Genomic DNA, 11,121 nt, shown 5'->3' on the forward strand with positions numbered 1-11,121 from the left:
TTCCTGTTTCGTTTCTTATTCCTTCTTCTTTCCTTGAAGTGTACTTGGTGTGAAATACTAACCTTTGTTTATTCATTTATTCATTCATTCATTCATTTTCAATATCCGTTTAATCCCGGACAGTGCTGTGCATCAGTTGGGAATAGTTGGGAATACCCCCTGGATGGGACGCCGTTCCATTGCTGGGGCCCTGAACACACAGATTCGCAAACAAGGATGTGAAAATTTGATACATTTCAGCTAAAACCCTTTAACTAACTATGTGTTTCCAGAGCCTTCTGCCAGTCAGTGGGGCTGCTGAGAGAAGCAGACCCAAGCCCCTGTGGGAAGGACGAGTCGGGGAATGGGGTAGGCTCTCTCACGGATATTGCAGGAATTTTCCCACAATCAAACAAATAAACAGAGTGCTGTGCAGGGCAGTGTCATGACCTCATACACTGGGGGAGGGCTGCTATGGTCATAAAATATCCATCCATGGGACTACAGGAATCCAATAACACTGTACAGCTGACCCTCGGAACGTCATTCAAAAGAATGCGACTTTATCGTCAGACTTCTGTTTTCATTTTTATTTGTTCCCAGCTGATCAAGATTTAAAGTCAGGTTCACGGGAAGCTTTTCCTTTTTTCTTTTTTTTCTTTTTTTTTGCCTAATAAGCTCTTACCCAAAGTTCTTGAAATAATGTCAGAAGAATCTAGCAGATAATAACAAAAAGGATCCAGAATCATCATACCACAAAGTTTCCTGTGCATTTAAGTGAAAGGGTCATTGAGAGGCAAAAACCCATTTCATTCTCCATTTCCTATATTTCAGGCCTTAATGGAGCATAAGTGTACTGAAGGCTCTCAGTATCTGGACTCCCGGAAGGCAGCTGGGTCAGACACATCTCTGTTCTCAGGAAATGTGGGAAAATTTGATGAAGCCATGCTCGCTACATGCTCGCTCTGAAAATCTGTTGCCAGTCCCACCGAATATCATTCATTCATTCATTCATTTTCTACCGCTTATCCGAACTACCTCGGGTCACGGGGAGCCTGTGCCTATCTCAGGCGTCATTGGGCATCAAGGCAGGATACACCCTGGACGGAGTGCCAACACATCGCAGGGCACACACACACTCTCATTCACTCATGCAGTCACACACTACGGACAATTTTCCAGAGATGCCAATCAACCTACCATGCATGTCTTTGGACCGGGGGAGGAACCCGGAGTACCCGGAGGAAACCCCCGAGGCACGGGGAGAACATGCAAACTCCACACACACACAAGGTGGAGGCGGGAATCGAACCCCGACCCTGGAGGTGTGAGGCGAACGTGCTAACCACTAAGCCACCGTGCCCCCCCACCGAATATCATTTTGTAAAAAAAATTATTTGGAAAGGTCACAACTGCTCAATGTGCTCTTTTCTATTTTAAACTCCATCAAATACCAAAGGTTGCACATCATTCCTTGCAGCGTCACATAGATGTTTGCGAAGTCCGGCTGATCTCAGAGGAGTCCAAACAAAATCATAAAGATGATTTAAGATGAGCTGCTGAATAGCTGCCTTCAAAAAAATGTAGTGTAGTTTGTAGCTGCTCTCCATCATGTATCTTTCCATCTTCGAATCCAGCCAAACTCCTAAGTATTCTGCCATATGATGGATGTCCCTCCGTTCAAAATCTGTGGGGTTTCTATCTCGAAATCTTTTTCGTGTCTTTAAAATATGCCGTGCTGCCTTTTATAGAAATATTGAAGTTGAACTTGCCTTTATTAGAAGTGGAAGCTCAACTCTCAGCGACCAGCCACCTAATCGGATTAGAAATCGATTAATGCTGTGAACGCCACTAGTTGTTTTTGGATATTTTTACTCTAGAACTACCACGTTGCCGTTTTTTTTTTTTAATGATACAAATCTACGAGTGCCCGCACAGCCACTTGGACTTTGGAAGAGATTCGTCCAGGCTGAGCACAGCTGCACAACTCAGTGATGGAGCGATGGAAGCTGAAGAGGGTAGTATTAGGTGAGGGGGAAACTTACGTCTGGCGGGGAGGAAAAACGTTTCCATATGTGCCTTAGATCCCCAGTGAAAGAACAGCTTTGTGCTGAGCATGAGCAGAACACAAAATAGATGACCAGCCTTTTTCACCTCCCCCTTCATTTTCAGTAGCTTGGTGTAACATTAGTCAATGAGGGGGCTGGGGTGTGACAAGTAGTGCCCCTCCGGCTTTATGACCGGTCATGTGGCCTGTTTTGACGGGAGCTAATTGTCTGTAAATGTGAGGGAGTTAAGGGGGCCGAAACAAGCGTCTTATTGAGTTCAGAGGCTGGAGGTTGAGCGGGGGAAGGTTATGGTGAATGAACGAGGCATGAATAAGGGCATGAGGCAAAGCAAAATAAATGGGATGAAGTCACAGAGGCCATTATACCAGTGCTAAATCATTCTGACTAAAGGCTTAACGGTTCACACACCCACCAATTTTAGCGATGCACCTGCTCCTAATACTTGGCGAAAAAGATTATATTATAGATTCCTTTTGTACGCTGCTTCAGGACATGGTGGTCTAGACCATTCACAAAATGTACATATTAGTCACTAAATGTCATTAAAATAATAAATTGGCAAGTTACCCCATATTATTGAACTCCAGCGTTTGCACAGCGATCCGGTTTTAACTAAAAGAAAATTCGTAGGTAGCCAAGACAGCAGTCTTTTGTTATTCTTATACAGAGCAGAGAAGCAGGAAAGCGATCTCCATGACACTAATGCAGCACTCGAGTGGTTCTGGAAGAAAACAATGAAACATTGTGTTTGTAAGTGCTGGAAAAAAGAAACAGGTCCGGACAGAAAATAGCTCTCTCTCTCCAGCCAGTTATTATAATATTTAGATGTCTGGGTTAAGGAGTGTTACCATGAATTAATCACTGCATAGCATAACTGATTTTATTCCTGAGTGACTACATCCTGTTCCTGATAAACTGGAGTAGGAAATGAGGCTGCAAAAGACTACGTAGGGAGAGGTGGTGTGTGGACTCACAGAGCAGGGAGGGGAGCTTAACGTTCTTCCTTTCTTTCAGAGAAATCCGATCACAAAGAAAGGAGCATTAAGACCTCAGGTACAAAAAGAGAGGAAGTCTTACGGTGTGATTGTATGCCGAGAGGATTAACAGGACAACAGAAAGCAAACAGCTAAAAAGCATGACGATGTTGGTACCATAACATGGGTGCTGCCAGTCCTGAACATGTGTCTGATCTGGCTGGCATAGTGGTGCATTCCTTCCATGCATCACTTCCTCTCCAAACAGGTATTTCCCAGAAGCACTCCAGAGCTGTCAGAGACACAAACCCACACACAACATTCACTTCAGCTCTAATCTCGCCACTCGCTCATGAATGCACGCACACACTCTCGCACACGCACTCGCTCTCTCACACACACGCACTCGCTCTCACACACACACGCACGCACTCGCTCGCGCTCTCTCGCTCTCACACGCACTCGCTCTCTCTCTCACACACACACGCACTCGCTCTCTCTCTCACACACACGCACTCGCTCTCTCTCTCACACACACACGCACTCGCTCTCTCTCTCACACACACACGCACTCGCTCTCTCTCTCACACACACACGCACTCGCTCTCTCTCTCACACACACACGCACTCGCTCTCTCTCACACACACACGCACTCGCTCTCTCTCACACACACACGCACTCGCTCTCTCTCTCACACACACGCACTCGCTCTCTCTCTCTCTCTCACACACACGCACTCGCTCTCTCTCTCTCTCACACACACACGCACTCGCTCTCTCTCTCACACACACGCACTCGCTCTCTCTCTCACACACACACGCACTCGCTCTCTCTCTCACACACACACGCACTCGCTCTCTCTCTCACACACACACGCACTCGCTCTCTCTCTCACACACACACGCACTCGCTCTCTCTCTCACACACACACGCACTCGCTCTCTCTCTCACACACACACGCACTCGCTCTCTCTCACACACACACGCACTCGCTCTCTCTCACACACACACGCACTCGCTCTCTCTCTCACACACACGCACTCGCTCTCTCTCTCACACACACGCACTCGCTCTCTCTCTCACACACGCGCACTCGCTCTCTCTCTCACACACGCGCACTCGCGCTCTCTCTCACACACGCGCACTCGCGCTCTCTCACACACACGCGCACTCGCTCTCTCTCTCACACACACGCGCACTCGCTCTCTCTCTCACACACACGCACTCGCTCTCTCTCTCACACACACGCACTCGCTCTCTCTCTCACACACACGCACTCGCTCTCTCTCTCACACACACGCACTCGCTCTCTCTCTCACACACACGCACTCGCTCTCTCTCTCACACACACGCACTCGCTCTCTCTCTCACACACACGCACTCGCTCTCTCTCACACACACGCACTCGCTCTCTCTCTCACACACACGCACTCGCTCTCTCTCTCACACACACGCACTCGCTCTCTCTCTCACACACACGCACTCGCTCTCTCTCTCACACACACGCACTCGCTCTCTCTCTCACACACACGCACTCGCTCTCTCTCTCTCACACACACGCACTCGCTCTCTCTCTCACACACACGCACTCGCTCTCTCTCTCACACACACGCACTCGCTCTCTCTCTCACACACACGCACTCGCTCTCTCTCTCACACACACGCACTCGCTCTCTCTCTCACACACACGCACTCGCTCTCTCTCTCACACACACGCACTCGCTCTCTCTCTCTCTCTCACACACACGCACTCGCTCTCTCTCTCACACACACGCACTCGCTCTCTCGCTCACACACGCACTCGCTCTCTCACTCACTCACACACTCACCTCACACACTCACACACACACACTCACACACTCACACACTCACACACTCACACACTCACACACTCACACACTCACACACACACACACACACACACACACTCACACACTCACACACACTCACACACACTCACACACACTCACACACACACACACCCTCTCACACCCACACACCCTCTCACACCCACACACCAATGTTCTGAAGCATTTCTTTACAACACACATTGAAGTCATTTCATCTTTTCTCTGCACTACTAATGAGGATTCTCCAAAGTCTGAATTTCAGCATGTTCCTGAACAACACAGACCAGACTCACATTCATACCCAAGTGAAATATGACTCCTGCAGGCTTTGTATCTCTTCAGCACATATACTAGATGATATGTTCCCCATCTATCGGGAAATAAAAAAAAACAATCAAATAGAATCAAGTCACTCAAATGTGTCCAAAATGTTACGTAATAACATAAAAATGCTGGCAATAAAGTTAAAGAAAGCCCTGTGTTATTTTCACCAGATTTATTTCCGTTCGCCGAAATATGTGAAGGTGGGGATCCATCCAAACTCCCACAGAAACACATATCTGGATCGTCTGACATTTGGTCAGGATGATCACAGCTTGCAATAAAACCAAGGCTCATTTTGAATGGCGATGGTAGAAGATGCCATCGCTATATTAAAAAAAAAAAAAAAAAAAAAAAAAAAAAAAAAAAAAAAACCTGGTAAAGCGGCCATCTTTCTCTTTTCTATCCCTTCATTTTATCTGATTTAAGTCAGAGAAACAAATTACAAATTACAACTGGGCCAAAGAAATTCACACTGTAATGGACTGGAGGGATTGAGGTGTACTATAGGAAAAAAACAACATTAAAACACAATGATGGAAAACTTTTCCACAACAGGATAAAGCACTGATACTGGAGACTCACTCCATAATCTTTAAATAAATAAATAAATAAATAAATAAATAAATGTTAACTAGATTTGTAAAGTTTGTCACGACAAACTTTGATGTTGGCTTTGACGATGCAAGTATTTGCAAAGGCTGGTGCTTTTTGGAGGCGAGTGGACATAAGGGTCAGTGTTACTTTTGGAAGCAAGTAAACAGAGAGCTAGGGTGCCAAAACATTTGGAGGTAAGTGGAGACGAGCATGTGACGTCATCAGAATCCCCGTGAGGAAGTTCCCCTCATTATTCTGAGTGTTTTGATACGTCACATGTCCATGTTGTAAAAACTTTTTTGATTTTGCATATTTTGGGGGCGGGGCTGCGGCACAAACGAAAGTCCAGTCGGTACACCAATTTAAAACTTTGTTCAGAGTATCACCCTAAAGGAGCTGGCCAAGTTTGGTGTAGATAGTTCGAAAGCTCGCCGAGTTATAAACCTCCAAAGTTTATAATGGGAGTCTATGGGAAAAAAGGCCATTTTGAGACCCGGTACCGGAAGTACCGGTACTCGGATCGCTTAGAAAAGTAATAGCAACAACCTTCAGACCAGGGTCTACAACATATCCGCATTTGGTGCCTGTGGCTTGAAAGCTCTAGGAGGAGTTACTCTTGATAAATTTTTGTCTAAGCTTAAATAGGAAAACAGAATGTTGGCTTCTACTGTACAAACACAACATAATAAACATCTCATAGAAACAGTTCTACATTATTGATATAAAGGCCCTAGTCCCTCCAGAATTTTTATGTTTGTTTTTATTTATTTATTTTTTTGCCTATTTTTTTTTTTTATTTCCCAGAAGATTTCTTGATTTGGAGAATCTGCAAGTAAAATCTTACCTTATGTACAGTTACATTCTATGATAGCTGTTGCACATGAATGTAGCCCAAATCTGCAGAAAGTCTGCAGTAATTTCAGAAAAACTGCAAGCTCCTCAAATCATCACTGAGTTTGCTTGATTTCACTAAATCTTATATGAACAAAATGTTTGTGGACCTGACCATCACAGTCATGCGTGCTTTTTGAACATCCCGTTCCAGATTTAGTTCCTTTTTTGATGTATAATAATCTTCACTCTTCTGGGAAGGCTTTCTAGTGTAGCAGACGTTCAGGTGTCCATAAACATTTGGGCTTATTGTGTACATTATATAAAGCATTATAGAAACCACAACCTGTTAGAATGTGTGCGTTATTATAAGTCCATTTGGATAAGCGATTTGAATTCAGAGATGCAATAATAGAAAATTAATTAACATTTTCTGTCCAATCAGATTTAAGAATTCATCACAGCTGGGTTATAAAGACCTACGTTGTCCAACTATCCGGCCCAAATGGGAAAATGTCAAGAGATTGTTAATAACAAGCCATAAATTCTATCGAGATAGCATCAAGCTGTAACGTTTTGCTTGATAGCCTTTTTTCTAACAGGGCAGCTTGATTGCTTATAAAGTAAGACTGGAGCCAGACACATAACCTCAAATAGACTTCGAGATTTCTTTGCTTCAGTTACTCACACCTGAACACTGTGCTCAAAATTGTATAATAGTACAAGGTGCCAGACGGTGCACATAAACCTAAGCAATGTTAGAAAACCGCGCCAGACCTCTAAACACCAGGACCATTTCTTTGCCAGCTCTACCCGTAACACACCATGACCGGCTGCCCGTCTACACACCGCACTGAACAAACGCAGCATTAAAACAGGTTAGAAGGAGCAGAAAAACAAAGGCTTCCAGTGTGTCTGCTGCAGAGAAGCTTAGTTGGAACCCATTAATAAGAGTTTGCTTTTCCGTCTGCAGTCAACTTTCGCAGGCCATAGAACGGGAGACCCGGACCGTGACCCGATGCAGACATGCTGTATATACTGTACCATGGTGCTAATTACTGCCAGACCTCAGAGAAGCCGTGCCAGCAGTATCCATGCTGCAGAGCTCCAGCAGTTCTCCATAACAGTGAATGAGCCAAACAGACAGAAGCTTGGAACAGAAGCCAACAGGGAAGGAAGTGGTCGTTTCACTCGCACAGTGAGCAATAGAGTTGGCAATCTAATCTAATGGCAAGTTTTCACACAGCATTAATGAAAGTTAATCTACACTCCCTTTCAGAATTAAACTGACTGCACTGAGATTAACTGAACCCCAGTCTTCAATTACAAAATCCATTTTAGGTGTTTATGACCCAAGCAGGTCCATATATATACACCATACCAGGACGTAAAAGACTGCATTTTTATCCTCACATGTACTATTTGTGTCTTATCCAACACCCATTGGTCCATTGGTGTTAATCAGGACCTGAGTACAAAACTCCACTTTTTTTTTTTTTTCAAAACAGCTAGCTTTACCTGCTTAGAAAGCAGGATGACTGCCAAGCACAACATCTGGCCATGAGCAAGGAACCCAAAGCGCCTTACCTCAGCGACTTCCACTGAACAATAGCCCTCTCTCCACCCATATATCCTCTCACAGACAAGCGTCCAGCCCAGTGCCCACACACGTGGGCATGGTTTCCGAGTAGCACTCCCTACCCAAGCTCTTGATCAGCAGGCAGAGAAAACATTCGAGCCCTGTGGAGTTGTTGGTCTTGGATGAAAGCTATGCTTGGGTTTTTAAAAGTACCTAGAGGGCTCTTTGTTAAAATATCCAGCTGGGCATTTTGGTTCAATTATTGTGTGGCTGTAAAAGTACAAGCTTGACTGCATTTCTGCTGTTTCCATCAGACCTGGCTTCATGAGCATATAGGCAAAAGAAGGTTCAGATCCATAATATGCCATAGACACATAAGCATTCTATGTGGAAAAAAAAATTAACTTTGGTTATACGGTGTTCATATATGCAGATTACTGGGGCAAAAAAAAAAAAACAGCTTAAAAAAAGTAGTTATTTCTACAACATACAGTAATCCTCCTAAGCTTTCCAATCACAATCACCAAAGTCCCTTTAATCCACATACAGTTCTCTCATTCATTCATTCATTCATTCAGATTTAGTAACGACTTTATCTTGGGCAGGTTCATGGTGGATTCTGAGTCTATCCAAGGAAACAATGAATGGGATGAAAAACAGAGTCACCATAGACACTCATTCACACCTATGAGAATTTAGGCATAACCAGTCCAGCTTCTCTGTTTTATTTCTTTCACCAAACCATGGCACCATTCACTTTTTCCCCCTCTAGCAACTTCACCAAACTATTGTAGATAATAGATAACAGACTATTGTAGAATAGTGGAGCTCAGTTGAGATCTAGAGCTTGTACTACAATTTAAGATCTTGTCAGGTACATTAAAAGCTCATAACCACCAAGAAACGACTTCACACAAAATCAGGTGAAAGCATTACCCGATGTTTAGTGTTTTCCTGCTACCTCAGAATTTCACCCCAAAATGTACAGTGTATAACAAAAACCTGCTTAACCTGTCATGTTACTTCTACTATGATTTTTGTTGTGTGATATAGGATGTGTTTAGAATAAATAAACATTTACATGTGCAACAATAGTATACACGGTTTACATATCTGTTTGATTGCCTTTGATGGCACATGGAGTAGCCCACTATTTTATTAAAGCCTTTAGAAATGGCATAAATAAAACAGTCAGGGTTATATAAGAGGAAATGTTGCATGTATCAAACCCATCCCCAAAATTCACTGACTAAATTTAGCACAAAAAGAAGAAACTGCAAGATTTTCCAAAGAGAGGGAGCAGCACCCTCTACCCGCATCATCTAGCATCTCACATCATCTCAGTTCAACCACCAACACACTGTGCATGCAGAGAAAAGTACCAAAAGCGTCAACGATAATAATGATAATAATAATAATCATTATCATTTTATATATATATATATATATATATATATATATATATATATATATATATATATATATATATATATATACACACACACACATACATACACATACATACATACACACACACACACACACATACACATACACATATATATATATATATATATATATATATATATATATATATATATATATATATAATCTATATAAATTATAAAATAATAATAATATAATGAAATAAAATATATAGCTATATATAGATATATATTATATATAAAATGAGAGAGGGGGGAGAGTGAGAGAGAGAGAGAGAGAGAGAGAGAGAGAGAGAGAGAGAGAGAGAGAAAGAAAGAGCAGATTGTTTTTCCAAAATATTTCCAGTCATTGCGCAATGCAGTGTCTCCGGATGAATTAATACAAAAAAAATCGCATGACTGTTTTAACAGCACATGAGCACAACATTTACAGATCCTAGCAGTGGCAAGAAAAACATCGTATTCACGTTCAGATGAAGCTCGTAACGTGATAACAGTTTGAAAGACCGTAAACGGCGAATGCGCAAAGTGCGCGCAAACCTGTAGGAGACCTGTAGATGTCAATGAATTAGCACGCGCGCGAGGTTACTTAGGGTCACGATTGTGCGCAAATCTCCAAACTCACCATCCAGCTTCATCTCAGAGAAGAGCCGCGTTGCTTAAATGTAATCCGTTTTACGGTGTCACAGCCAAAGGGTTCAAGCCAGCAGCAGATAGAGCGCTCTGTCACCGTTTCAGCTCGCACTGTGTGTGTGTGTGTGTGTGTGTGTGTGTGTTTGTTGTGTCCGATGTCTCCAGGTCCGAGCCCTGTGACTGACTGAGTGACTGAGTGACTTGAGTGCGCTGTGATCAGCAGAGTAAAGCCGGAGCAGCTCCTGTACACACCCACCTCTCTTAAAGGCGTACAGCATTTCAATGACGCCGACAGATCTTACCAGAATACTTGTGGCTGTCAGAACTGACGCATTATAAGCCTGGATGCGCATGCGCAGAATATATATATATGTATTTTTAATTATAAACACATAATAACTACATGTTTTCAGTAACATATCTCAGGGTATATAGAACAAGGTTTAAAAAAAGGAAGAAAAAAAAGAAGGAATCACTATATTATCTGCAATGCATGCAAACTTAATGAATGAATGAATTGATTGATTGATTGATTGATTGATTGATTTATGATCATTAATAAACAGTGTTAAAATATAGTGGTGTAACAAGATCGTTTTGTTGCTTATAGCTCCAGGATCCATGCACATGTTTTGAGATTGAATTATCTGTCTGTTCAGTTTTGAGCTACAAATGTACAAAGTATACATTATTGTATATCTGGGTTGGTTCAGTGGCGTCTGTGCTGAATTTTGTATGTTCTCCCTGTGTGGGTGGTTTTCCAGATTATTTATTTATTTATTTTTTAAAACATGCAGATAGGTGGACTGGCTATGTTAAATTGGCTACTGAACATACATTTA

At 42.9% G+C, this 11,121-nt stretch overlaps 1 protein-coding gene across 2 annotated transcripts in view; it reads right to left on the minus strand.

Moving 5' to 3' along the window:
- The window catches only part of daam2 (dishevelled associated activator of morphogenesis 2), a 103,400-nt gene extending 92,851 nt beyond the window's left edge, over positions 1-10,549 (minus strand). For both annotated transcript variants that reach the window (XM_060879245.1, XM_060879241.1), the window contains exon 1: positions 10,272-10,549. The gene's annotated coding sequence lies outside the window, so the exon portion shown is untranslated. The remainder of the gene's footprint in view (positions 1-10,271) is intronic.
- Between the last annotated feature and the right edge of the window lie 572 nt (positions 10,550-11,121).

The sequence above is a fragment of the Tachysurus vachellii genome, chromosome 10 (assembly GCF_030014155.1).
Source record: "Tachysurus vachellii isolate PV-2020 chromosome 10, HZAU_Pvac_v1, whole genome shotgun sequence".
NCBI lineage: Eukaryota > Metazoa > Chordata > Actinopteri > Siluriformes > Bagridae > Tachysurus > Tachysurus vachellii.